Source organism: Hordeum vulgare, chromosome 3H (genome assembly GCF_904849725.1).
Source record: "Hordeum vulgare subsp. vulgare chromosome 3H, MorexV3_pseudomolecules_assembly, whole genome shotgun sequence".
Taxonomy (NCBI): Eukaryota; Viridiplantae; Streptophyta; class Magnoliopsida; order Poales; family Poaceae; genus Hordeum; species Hordeum vulgare.
In genome coordinates, this window is record NC_058520.1 from 277427697 (window position 1) to 277440661 (window position 12965).

The following is a 12965-nucleotide window of genomic DNA, read 5'->3' on the forward strand; positions in this document are numbered from 1 at the left end:
CAGGGCCCGCCCCGCGCGTACCTTCCCGCGATTAAACTAGCCGGAAACCAAGGACGGCCCAAAGGGGGAAGGGGCTACGAGCGCATTTAGGCTCCTGAGTCGCGATGCTTAGGAGTCCCCCTTGATGCGCGAGCTGCCCTCATCAGGAGAACATGGTGAAGATTTCGAAACTAGGGGCACCTTCAGCACTCCGCGTTGGTAGGGCCGGCCCCGCGCGTACCTCCCTGCCATTGAACTGATCGGAAACCAAGGACGACCCAAAAGGGGAAGGGCCTACGAGCGCAGTTAGGCCCTTGAGTCGTGATGCTCACGGGTCCCCCTTGACGTGCGAGTGACTCCAATGCTCCTCCTAAGAAGACGATATATAAGACTCTCGAACTCCTTCGGCACTCTACGTCGGCGGGGCCCGCCCCACACATACCTCCCCGCGGTTGAACCGTCCGAGAATAGCCCAAAAGGGGGAGGGGCTACGGGCGCAGTTCAGGCTCCTCAGTCGTGATGCTCAGGAGTCCCCCTTGACGTACGAGTGACTCCAGCATTCTTCCTAAGGGATCCGAAGTGGTTTGTCGAGCGTACTAGGCTCTGCATCGGCAGGGCCCGCCCCGCGCGTACCTCTATGCGATTGAACCGACCGGAAGCCAAGGACGACCCAAAGGGGGAAGGGGCTATGGGCACAGTTAGGCCCCTGAGTCGCGATGCTCCGGGGTCCCCCTTGACGTACGAGCGGCCCCGTACCTCATGTTGTGTGTCCCACACATAGGGCATGAGTGTAGTCGCAGGTGGATTGAGTTGGCTTCCTTGCCAGCTGAGGGCTTAGCCATTGGCGGGCTGTGTTGGTGCCAGCTGCGGGCATAGTCATTGGCGGACTCTGTTGGTGCCAGCTGCGGGTGCAGTCATTGGCGGACTGTGTTGATTGCCGCCATCTTCTCCCCAGCACGGAGCATAGGGCTACCACTAGGCGTGGGATGGACCCCTCTGCGTCCTCGGGGGGGGGGGGGGGGGGGGGGGGGGTGGGGCTGGGCGTATATAGCCTCGTCTCGTTATTATGTGGGAGTGTCACGATGGGGGTGTATATGGGAGGTCGCGAGGACGCTTTGGCCTCATGAGTGTCCCTACCCCCGAGTCATTGGTGGACTGAGCTTATCCCCACCACGGAGCATATGGCTTCCACTAGGCGTGGGATGGACCCCTCCGCGTCCTCGGGGGGGCCTGGGCGTATACAGCCTCGGCTCGATATTACGTGAGAGTGTCACGTTGGGGGTGTATATGCGAGGTCGCGAGGACACTATGGCCTCGAGAGTGTCCCTACCCCCGACTCATTGGTGGACTGAGTTGATTTTGTTTGGGTCATTGGCAAACCTGCCTGACTTCTTCTTCTTTGGGAGTGAGGCTGTGTATCTGCTGCCTCGGGAGGCCTGCATGGACATACTTCGACTAGAACCCCCAAGTGGGGGGCCGATCGCCCGACAATATAAGCAAAGTGGAATGTTAGGGTTCGAAATGGGTGAGACTGAAATGACCAAAAGATGCATAAATGAAAGTAGCAGTCGGGGGAGTGTCCTTAGCTCGGGGAGGACGCATGGCCCTGGGGGCGCCCTTGGACTAGGTGAGCCAAAAAGTTACCTTGCAGCAGCCAATAAAATGTCACCTGGTGGCCGTGCCGCTGAACTGTCGAAGGCGCCGTCGTCGCTTGATCTTCTGTCTCCACGGTGGCGACCCTCACGGGACCGCCGCCTATCCAGTCTTGGGGCCTTCGCTTGGCCCGAGCGTCTCCTCCTCTTCCTCGCGGCACCCCCGCACGCGGGGTACAAGCATGGCCCGCTGGAGCCTCTGGTAGGTGTGTGCTGCATTCGTTAGCCCGAAGGGCATGAAGGCATTGGTGTCTGGGTACACCCACCGAAAGTCAGCTAGCATAGGCCAGAAGGGACCGCAAGTCGCGGCTATGTTGGTTGTGGGCGCGTAGATGCAGATGCGGTGCCGGTCAACCGTGCCTACGACGGCGACTACGATTGGTGGTGCAGGGTAGTCACCACGTCGCACGGCTTGGGTCTCTCGAAGTTCTTGGATTGCTCTGATGACGGACTCACGGGAGCTGGCTGGACGCGCTCTGGAGTGCGCCCTCGGGATGTGCTCAAACACCACCCTCGTCTCACTGGTCAGGCCCAGGACCTCCCTGGTGGGAGCCCCCAGCCCTGACCCAAGGGGGGCATCGAGCGCGCCTTCCTATGCGATGGGGAGCATGGGCCCGTCCTTCAGTATGGAGCCCGAAGCCCCCAGGTGCTCCACAGGGATGAGTTCCTTCTTCTTCTTGCATGGGTCCTCACGAGGCAGCTCATCTTCTTCTTCGTCCGAGCGCTTTGCCGCTGCCGCGCGGTAGGGGACGGTGATGACGCCGCTGCTCCTTGGCATCTTGAGGACATTGTAACCATGGTGGATCATTGTCATGAACTTGGTGAGTGTCGGGTATCCGAGGATCGCATTCTATGGCAGGTGAATTTGCGCGACGTCAAAGACGATGATCTCAGTGTGGTAGTTCTTGCACTCACCGAAGGTGACGGACAGGTAGACTTCCCCGATGGGCACGGTGGACCCCTCCATGACTCTTGAGAAGGGCTTGGTTGGAATGAGTTGTTCGTACGGCAACTAGAGTTTCTCGAAGGTCTCGTCCGAGAGGACGTTGAGCCCTACTCCACTGTCAATGAGGGTCTTGGTGACGAGGACGTTGCTGATGGTTGGGGTGCACATCATTGGGAGTTTGCCTGCCATGAACGAGCACCTGAGCTGGTCGCTTGGGTCGAAGGCGATGGTGGTCTGAGACCAGTTGAGGGGGCGCATTGTTTCAGGCCTCGGGAGGGCGGCGTTCACCTCCCGGGAAAACTACTTGAAGGCGCGGTTGGAGGCTGGGGTCTGGGCACCGCCCAGGATGGAGGCCACCTCCCTGACCTCCTGGAAGCCCCCAGCCCCATCGTCCTTCCTGTCTTCATCCCTCCTCCTGCGTGGCGGAGGCAACGGGGGCAGCCCAGCCTCATGAGGGCGAGCCTCACGAGGCTGACCGCGTCGTTACCCCTCCTGAGGGTTATTGCGCCAGTGTTCCTCCCGAGGTTGGCCACGCCAGGGGTCCTCCTGAGGCTGTTCACGCCACCCCTGAAGCGGCTCACAGTCGTCCATGTGGCCCCCACTGCGGCCTCCTTCGTGCGTGAGGCCTCTATCGAACCATCTGGGGCGCTTGCTGAAGTGTTCGGCATGGACCAGGCAGAGTTCTTGACACTCGGAGATATCATGGCCGTTGGTGCCATCGAATATGCACGTTGGCCCCCTTCCGGACGGGCGCTCTCCCCCTCGGACATGCTTCGCCTCGGGCTAGGCAGCGAGCACCACCGGAGCCTTGCGTTTCACCTCCTTGGCATTGACCTTCTTCTCCTCTAGGTCTGCTGCCTGGGGCCTGAGGAGTGGCAGGCACCCTTCTTCAACCTTGGCGCACTTGCTTGCTAAATTGAACATCTCCAGTGCAGTGCTCATTTCATCGTTCATGGCGAGCTCCTCCTTCTTCTTGAGGTCAGTGACTCCGTTGTAGAAAGCCGAGATGACGGCTTTGCCCGACGCCCTAGGATCTTGAGGCACATGACCATGAAGCATTCTATGAACTTGTGCATGGTCTCTCCCTCCTGCTGCTTGACACCCAGCAGGTCGTTCATGGTAGGAGCGCGGTCGCGGGTGCCCTGGAAGTTGGCGATGAAGTTCTCGCACAGGTCATCCCAGGAGGTGATGGATGCCTTCGGGAGGTTGAGGAGCGAGGACAGTGTGCCACCCTTGACCGCCATGACGAACCAACACGCCATGACCTTGTCGCCTTATCCTGCCACCCTGATACACAGCGTGTAAAGTTGCAGGAACTCAGCCGGGTCTTGGGTGCCGTCATAGCATGGAGGCGGGTCAGGATTGAACTTGCAGGGCCAGGCAGCGGGGTAGAGCTCGGAGGCGATGGCGAGGCACCCCACCGGCCCGACTGGTGCGGGCGGGAGCGGCCGGCTCTTGTTGCTCCAACGGTCTGCTTCGAGCGGGGCGTGCGCACGATGTGAGGGTTGCAGCGCTGGGGGCGCGTGCACGTTAGCGTGGGGCCAAGGGACCACCTAACAGCTGGCTTCGTCTCCTAGCCCCACCCTGGGCTTGCGAGGTTGGCCACGGGGACGCGCTTCCTGTCTGGGCTTGGGGCGCACGTCTCGCCGTGGTGGTGGGGGTGGCGCGTCTTGTTCTTTGTCGTTTGCTTGGGACGGTTGGGATCAGAACGAAAACGAGAGTGACGTGGAGTTACCGGCGGCAGGGATGAGCTTCTCGATGCGCTAGAGCCAGTCGTGGTGGCGGTCAGGAGCGGGCCGGTAGTAGAGCAGCTCGGTGGCCGTGGCGAGCGAGCGCGGGCCGTGTGGCATCTCCGGTCGGGCGTGCGAGGTCACCCCGAAGCCCCGGACGAGCGACGGAGTGGCGGTGAGGCCGTCATGATGCTTAGTAACCGGCTAGGAGGAACCTTGTTGCGGTTGAACTTCGGGGCCGGTGGCAGCGTTCACCACGTTTGACGGCGACCGGCGCACGCCAGCGCACCGATGGGCGTTGTCTGAGCAACGCGGATGGCGTGGCGCTCTACGCAAGCTCGGCGAGCGTCAGCCATCGGAGCGTTGGAGCTTGGAGAAGGTGGAGCTTGGAGGAAACCCTAACACACCCCCTACCTAGCGCCAAATGTCGGATTTGGGCTCCGCAAAAACCCTAAGGATTCGAACACCGGGGCGTGTACGAGGATCTCCCCTACCTTCGCCTAACTCACTAATCGATGGAAACGATGAAGGACTCACTCGATGGTGAGGGAGACACAGAACACAACACTTTACCCAGGTTTGCTCCGCCGCGAAGCGTAAAACCCTACTCCTGCTTTTGGTGGATTGCCTCTCGTGGAGGTGGGTGGATGTACCAGTACAGTGCTCTCAAGCCTCCGGAGGCTATGAGGCTTGGTGTGTTGTTCTAGGGTCAGAATGAACCGATCCGCCTACCAAGTGTTCTACCCTTTCTATTTATAGTGGAGGCCCGAGTCCTCGTCCCTCATCGCTTCGGCGGAAAGGGATCCCACATCGGCCAATTTTGAAGGGGAACACGGGAACATGCTCCCCTGCCCAAAGGTGGTCTTCACCTGCAAAGTAACTGTCCACGCTGCACGGACGGGCCCGATGATGACATTTGCCCTACTGGCGGGCGGTGGCGGCTTCGTTGCACCAAACGGGAAACCTTTGGAAGATGCCGTTGGAACCCCGGTACGCTCCCGCCCCTTTGCACTAAAGGGGAAACTACTCCGTCCTGTCATCTGCTGCTCGCTTGTCCTTCCCTGGTGTCACCCATGACTCCTAAGGCCCGGCCTTGCTTCTGAATATCCGTCGATCTGGAGGGGTCCTGAGGAGGCCCCCCTGCGGGTCTTGACGCTGCTCCTCCTCGTGAGGCTTGGCCCCTCATGAGGGCCTTGCCTTGAACAGTGTTGGGCCCGTCGGTTCCTTTCGATGAGGTGAGCCTGCCCTAGGCCGCAGGCAGGCAGGTCTGGGTACCCCCATTCCCAGAACGCCTACAACGGCCGCCGTGGTAGGACGGTTGGAAGCTAGCTTGACGAGGCTCGAAGAATCTTGTTGGGCGCCGGTCATCGGAACATAGGGCTTAGGGAAGATGAAGCTCGAAGAAGACCTCCTGGCTCGCCCCCCACCTGGCGTGCCAAATGTCGGATTTCGCGCTCCGCAAAACCCTAAAGATTCGAACTCAGGGGCGTGTATGAAGATCTCTCTCGGGCTCACCTCACCTAGCTCGCTACTCGATGGGCAAGGCAGAGAACTCACTCGATGGTGAGGAAGATACAGAACACGACATTTTACCTAGGTTCGGGTTGCTAAGAAGCGTAATACCCTACTCCTGCTTTGGTGGATTGCCTCTCTTGGAGTTGGTGGATCAACTAGTACAGTGTTCCAGAGCCTCCGGAGGCTGGATGGCTTTGTGTGGTGCTAGTGGGTGAATGAATGAGTCGGATCCACCTCTACGAAGTAACCTACTCTCTATATATAGTCGCGGCCCCGGTCCTCTTCCCTTATCGTTTCGGCGGGAGGGGATCCCACAACAGCCAATTTCGGAGGGGGACACGGGAACATGCTTCACCAATCCAAAAGTAGTCTTCGGCTGCAAAATGGCTGACAGCCGTGCAGGGACAAGTTTAGGGATGATGTATGTCCTGCCGGCGGGCGGCCATGGTCTTGTTGCACCAGAGTGGAAACCTTTAAGAGATGCCTTGGGAACCCTTGGTTCGTCCTTGCCCCCTTTGCACTAAAGTAGAAACTGCGTCGCCCCGCTGTCCGTTGTTCGACTGTCCTTCCTCTATGTCATCTTTGACTCGTGAGGCCGGGCCTTGCCTCGGAATATCCGCCGCTCCGGAGGGGTCCTGAGGAGGCCCCCTGCGGGTCTTGATGTTGCTCCTCCTCATGAGGCTTGGCTCCTTGCGAGGGCCTTGTCTTGGGTGGTGTCGGGCCCGTCGGTTTGCTTGATGAAGTGGGCCAGCCCTGGGCTACAGGCAGGAAAGTCTGGGTACCCCCATTCCCAGAATGCCGACAGCATAGATATGAGAGGGGAAGTGTATCTACCTACCCTTGAAGATCGCTAAGCGGAACCTTTAAGAAATGTGGTTGATGTAGTCGTACGACTTCGCGATCCAATCATGATATGTCATGATCTAGCATTGAACGCACGTCACCTACGCGTTCAGCACACGTATAGCTCGATGACATCTCTACCTCCTCGATCGAGCAAGTGAGGGAGGAGTAGTAGATGAGTTCTCCGTGAGCAGGACGGTGTGGTGACGGTGGTGGTGGTGTAGTCTTAGGAGGGCTTGGCCAAGCGCTACTGCACACGTGATGGACGAGAAAACTGATCTACACAGCTAGGGAGGGTGCCGCCCAAGTCTTGGTGTGTGGCTGGCCTCCCTCTGCTGTCATATATACAGAGGAAGGGAGGAGGGTTTCGGCCCTAAGGTTTCCCCCAGGGTGTGGGCGGCGGCCAAGGGTGGTGCCTTGCCACCCAAGTCAAGGGTGGCGCCACCCTAGGGCTTTCCCTTTACCGGACCAGGCGCATGGGCCTAGGTGTAGAGGGGCTCCCAGCCCACCAAGGGCTGGTGCTCACCCTTCTCAGCCCATGTGGCCCCTCCGGGGCAGGTGAGCCCCTTCCAGTGGATCCCGGAACCCTACCAGCATCTCCGACAAAAAACATGTAAGTCCCAAAACTTTTTCGGAACCTGAATACCTACTTCGCGTATATGAATCTTTACCTCCAGACCATTCCGAAGCTCCTCGTCATGTCCGGGGTCTCATTCGGGATTCCTAACAACATTTGGTTACCAAGATGTATAACTCACCAATACTATATTGTCATTGAACGTTAAGCGTACGGACCCTATCGATTCGAGAACTATGCAGACATGACCAAGACACCTCTACGGTCAATAACCAATAGCGGGACCTGGATGGCCATATTTTTCCTACACATTCCACAAAGATCTTTATCAGTTGAACCATTATGCCAAGGATTCAATCAATCTCGTATGCATTTCCCTTATTGCAGTGGTATGTCACTTGCCCGATATTCGATCTTCGGTATCTCCATACCTAGCTGAGTCTCATTACCTGCAAGTCTCTTTACTCATTCTATAATACAAGATCCCATGACTAACTCCTTAGTCACATTGCTTGCAAGCTTCTTGTGATCTTGTATTACCGAGAGGGCCCGGAGATACCTCTCCATCATACGGAGTTACAAATCACAGTCTCGATCCATGACAACCCAACAGACAACCTTGGAGATACCTGTAGAGAAACTATATAATTACCCAGTTATGAAATGATGTTGGATACACAAAAGACATTCCTCCGTTGTCAGGGTGTTGCATGATATCATGGTATTAGGAACAGATACATGACACGTCGAAAGCAGTACCAATAAATTTTGTGATACGATGTAATGTTATGCTTACGGTTGGGTCTTGTCCATCACATCATTCTCCAAATGATGTGATCATGTTATCAAATGACAACTCATATTTATGGTTGAGAAAACTTAACCATCTTTGATCAATGATGTAGTATATTAGAGGCTCACTAGGGACACGGTGTTAGTCTATGTATAATAAAATTTATAGCATGGATAATACTCCCTCCGTCCTAAAATAAGTGTCTTAAGCTTAGTACAACTTTGTATTAGAGCTAGTACAAAGTTGAGACACTTATTTTGGGACAGATGGAGTAAATGATTATCATGATAAAGGAAATATGATAAGGGGGTGATTAGACTACTTGACAAGATCAAAAATTTGCCTTTTCCCAATTTTACTTGAGAGGCAGCTACGACAGTTATAAAAAGTCAAGTACACCCTACACATGCAATTCTAATAGTATAACAGCGGAAAGTGAAACATGCAAGTTTAAAGTAGAGGAGTAAGGTAGGGAGATCAAACGCATGAGGTTGACACGATGATGTTTGGCATGGTTCTGATATGTGGCGCTATCATACGTCCATGTTAATGGAGATTTCAACCCACCAATGGTAACGGCTGCAAGAGTCCATGAAGGGCTCCACCCACGGAGGATCCACAGAGAAGCGGCCTCGTCTATTCCACCGCGGCTTCCCTCCACGGAGGACTAGCCTTACTCACAGTAGATCTTAACGAAGTAGGCGATCTCCTTGCCCTTACAAACATCTTCGATTAACTCCACAACACGAAGTAGGAGGCTCCCAAGCGACACCTAACCAATATAGGAGGCACCACCCTCCAAAAGGTAATAGATGGGGTAGATGAATGAATTCCTTGCTCTTGTGCTTCTAAAGATAGTCTCCTCAACACAAATCACTCTGTCACAGAATATGCATGGGTAGGAGAGGTTGATTTGGTGGAAAGTTGTTTGGCTAGGCTAGAGATCAAGTTTCAAATGATAGGATTGGAATATCTTGGTCTCAACACATGAGTAGGTGGTTCTCTCTCAGAAAATGGATCTGGCAATGAAGTGTGTGTTCTGAGTGCTTCTCCAACGAATGAGAGGTGGGTGAAGGGGTATATATAGGCAGCAGCCAAAATCCAACCGTTACACACAAAATGGCAAACTCGGTGACATCGAAGTTGAAAACTCGGTGGTACCGATTAGCACAAAGGTGTGAACGTTTGAATCTCAGTGAGACCAATATACGAAACTCGATGGAACTGAAAAGGTGACTAACGGTCAGATGGACAAACTCGGTGGCACCGATACTCGAACTCGAAAATTCTGATTTTGTGTATCTTGGCAACAGAATGTTGGTCACACTTAACTCGGTAGCACCGACATGGATTCGGTTGCACCGATTTGGTGGGAATGGCTAGGGTTTCTATCCGAGGTCAAACTCGGTGGGTCCCATATGGCAATGTTGGTGACACCGAATTTGTGTATGTGGATCTAGACAGAGTGGATATATACGAAAAATGACTAAGTGTTTTGGTGGCTAACTTCGAGCATTTGAGCTATCAATTCATTTTCCTACCTCACCCCCTTTTAATAGTATTGGCTTTCATATGGACTCAAAAGTGATTTCTCACAAATATAAAATGATGAGTCTTCTAGCTTGAAGCTTGAGCCAACATTGTTCCTTTCTTGCAACCCGGGGCATCTCCACATAAACGTTAACCATAGCATCTTTTGAACTTTTTCTGAAATATACCTGGAAAACATATTAGTCCAATGATGCATATGTTGTGATCAATTAACAAAACCACCATAGGGAGAAATTGTGCTTTCAATCTCCCCCTTTGTGGTAATTTATGACAACATATAGATCAAAACTTTGACAACGGATATAATCAGTGGTTAGCATCGACGCTTTGAGAAGTATGTGAAAAGCAAGAGATCCCCCTAAATTTCTACATTATTCAAAATTTGCGTTTGAATGCAAATGCACAATCGATTAGGATCATGGGTCACTCTTTCATGTCACATACATCTTGGTGGTGCACATGCAAAATTTGAATGAATAGCAATGCACATGGAACCAACAAGTTAAGTGAATGATCATCACAAAGATAGCTAAGAGATAATAGGGTAGCATCAAACATGCAAAGGGTATGATCAATCAAACAGATAGGATAAATTCATCCAAAAGAACAAAGTTTTTAAAACCAAATGAGAGCAAATAAGGTCAAAAGCTATCTCTCTCTCTCTCTCCCAGTCTATGATATATACATTTCTCCCCCTTTGGCAACAAGATACCAAAATGTTCAAAAGTATATAACTACTCGTCTCTCTAGGCAGCTGATGACGGAGTCGACAGAAGAGCATCTGCGAAGGCTTGTGTTGAATGTCCTGGAGCTAGAGGAGTTGATATTGAAGGTGCTTGAGCTAGAGCTGGTGCTAAAGGTGCTGAAGCTTGTGCTGAAGATGTCTGTCTTGTCTCCTAAGCAGGAATAGCAGCTGACCTAGGCCTGGTGTTGAACTGAATAGTAGTGGGAGGAGGACACTCTTCCTCATCATCACCATCATCTTCCTCAGCAGCTATTAGGTCTTCATACACTGAAGTATTTCTCTTCCTGGGCCTCTTCACACCAGCCTTCCTCACAGCCCTCCTTGGATCTTTCGAATGAGCTGAAGTTTCCTCTGGCATAAAGTCTGAGTCCTCTTCATCAGAATACAGCTTCTTCCTTTGCCTGGTGGCTTCTTGGGCAAACCATGGGAGCTGGGAGAACTTGGGTGAGAGGCGGACTTCTCTGGACTAGTGCGTGAGTCCATCTCTACGCTCTACTCTGTGAAGTCATTTTGACTATCTTCTGAACTAGACATATCTCACACACAAGCAGAAACTGAGCAGCAAATAGCAAAACATGTGAAGTGGATATAGGAAAGACAGAAAGGATGAGCATCACAAAATTCAGAGATTTTTGAAATTTGAACAGAGATATCCTTAGTTTCAACTTTCTGCAAAACACATATCGGTGGAACCGAGTTCGAACTTTCGGAGTCATCGAGACATATGAACACCTTAACAGAAACTTGGTCATCATTTCGGTGGAACCGAAAATGACAACTCGGTCTCACCGAGTTCATTCTCAGTAACCCTAGGTCCAAAATCAGTAGCATCGAGTTTTGCAACTCGGAGGCACCGAGATGGGGTCTACGGACGGTTAACCCTAAAAATTTCCTAGTTCTCTAATCTATGGATTCATCTGGTGTATGGAGAGGATGCACATGGTGGCTTGTGGATAAATCTTCCCATTGCGTAAGAATTAGATGGAGGAATGCAGAGTGGATCCGAACCATACCCTAACTCGGTGGTGGTCCGGCTACGGCAGTGAGGAATCCATCGGCGGTGGCGATTCCCAGCGGCGGAGATGCACGGGGATTAAAGTGCGACGACCAGGGGTCTGGAGGCAGCATAGGGTTTTGGGATGAAACGGCTTTGACGGACTGAAATAAAAATTTGGTCTTTTGGAATATATACCCATTCGCTGTCGGTGTCAGCGAGATTATGAAATCGGTGTCACCGAGTTCCTCTAGTGTCAACTGAGGGGGAATCTCGGTGGAATCGAGTTTGTGATTCTGGTGGTACCAAGATGGAAATCCCATATCAACTGTGGAATTCGGTGGAACCGAGTTTGTGAAGTTGGTTTCACCGAGTTCATTCACAGAGAGGTTTTGGAGGTCAGCCGTTGACGATACGGAACTCTGAGTGCCCTTCACACACAGGGATCGACAAAGGCATGTTCAAGTTTCGTGATGAAGCATGAATAGAACTTGAGATGAGATAGCATAGATAGCTAGAGAAGGGTCCTAGGGATTCTTGTCCATCCAATTGGCAGAAGATAAATTAAGATCCAAATAACAACAATTGGATGTCCTCGAATGATCAAACACATGCAGACCAACATGCTCACACAATAAGAATGATAGAGAAAAACATGGTGAACATGCACAAACATCCTAGAATCTATCAAGCACTTGGGCGATGACAAAGTCATCTATATATGAGTATATTGACATAGGATCCAAGTAAGAATATTTGATCATAGGTCATACTCATCGTTAAGCACAAGTGGGGTTACCACTTTTACATAAGCATTAATGTGTTCATATCCTTAGGAGCTGCTTATACTAGATGTTGATAAAGATCATCTTGAGTTTGGAGCAATCCTTGTTGTTTTTATACTCTTCTCACCTACATGGTTTAGTCCCAAAGCACAAGGAACATATGCAAGAAAATCTATGGACATGGAGTGAAACACAAATGGGATGATGTCCAAAGATGCATTAATTGCCTTGTTCCTTGCTTACCTTTGAGGGAAAGTGTGACTCCTTGAACTAATGCATATGGTTGAGGTTTATTGCAAATAGTTCTTGCCAAAATGAATAAGAGTGTGTTTCATTGGCGGAGTCACCCCTCAAGAACTTCCCTAGTTCTTCCTCTTGGGGATCCACATCAAATTGATGGGAATCCTTGGAGTTGTGGTAGCACCTGTTGAGGTAGAGCTAGTAGTGTCCTTGCGAACCCACTTTACCTTGGCTTGGGGTTCTTCTTCAAATAGGTCAATGTCATATTGAAGCTTTCCCTTGCCTTTGTCGTCTTGTGGTAGAAGGCCATCTTGTGAGCTTGTTCCTCCGGGAGGAGTGGGATCACACTTCTCCTCTTGGGGAATGAACTTAGGAGTGGGATACAAACCTTCTTCCCAATCATCTCCATTGACGTTGAAGTAGCCAACACCTTGTTTCTTTCGATGTCCTCCTTGCTTCCGGACAATTTCGTCGAAATATTTTCTTCATGCAAGGCTCTTGAAGACGCCTTTCTCTATAATCCCTTTCAATAGAGCATTTTCTTGCTCAAGTCTGACTTGGCAAAGAGAATCGTTAGTGGAATCAATAGAGCTACTAGCAACAACATTATTGGTT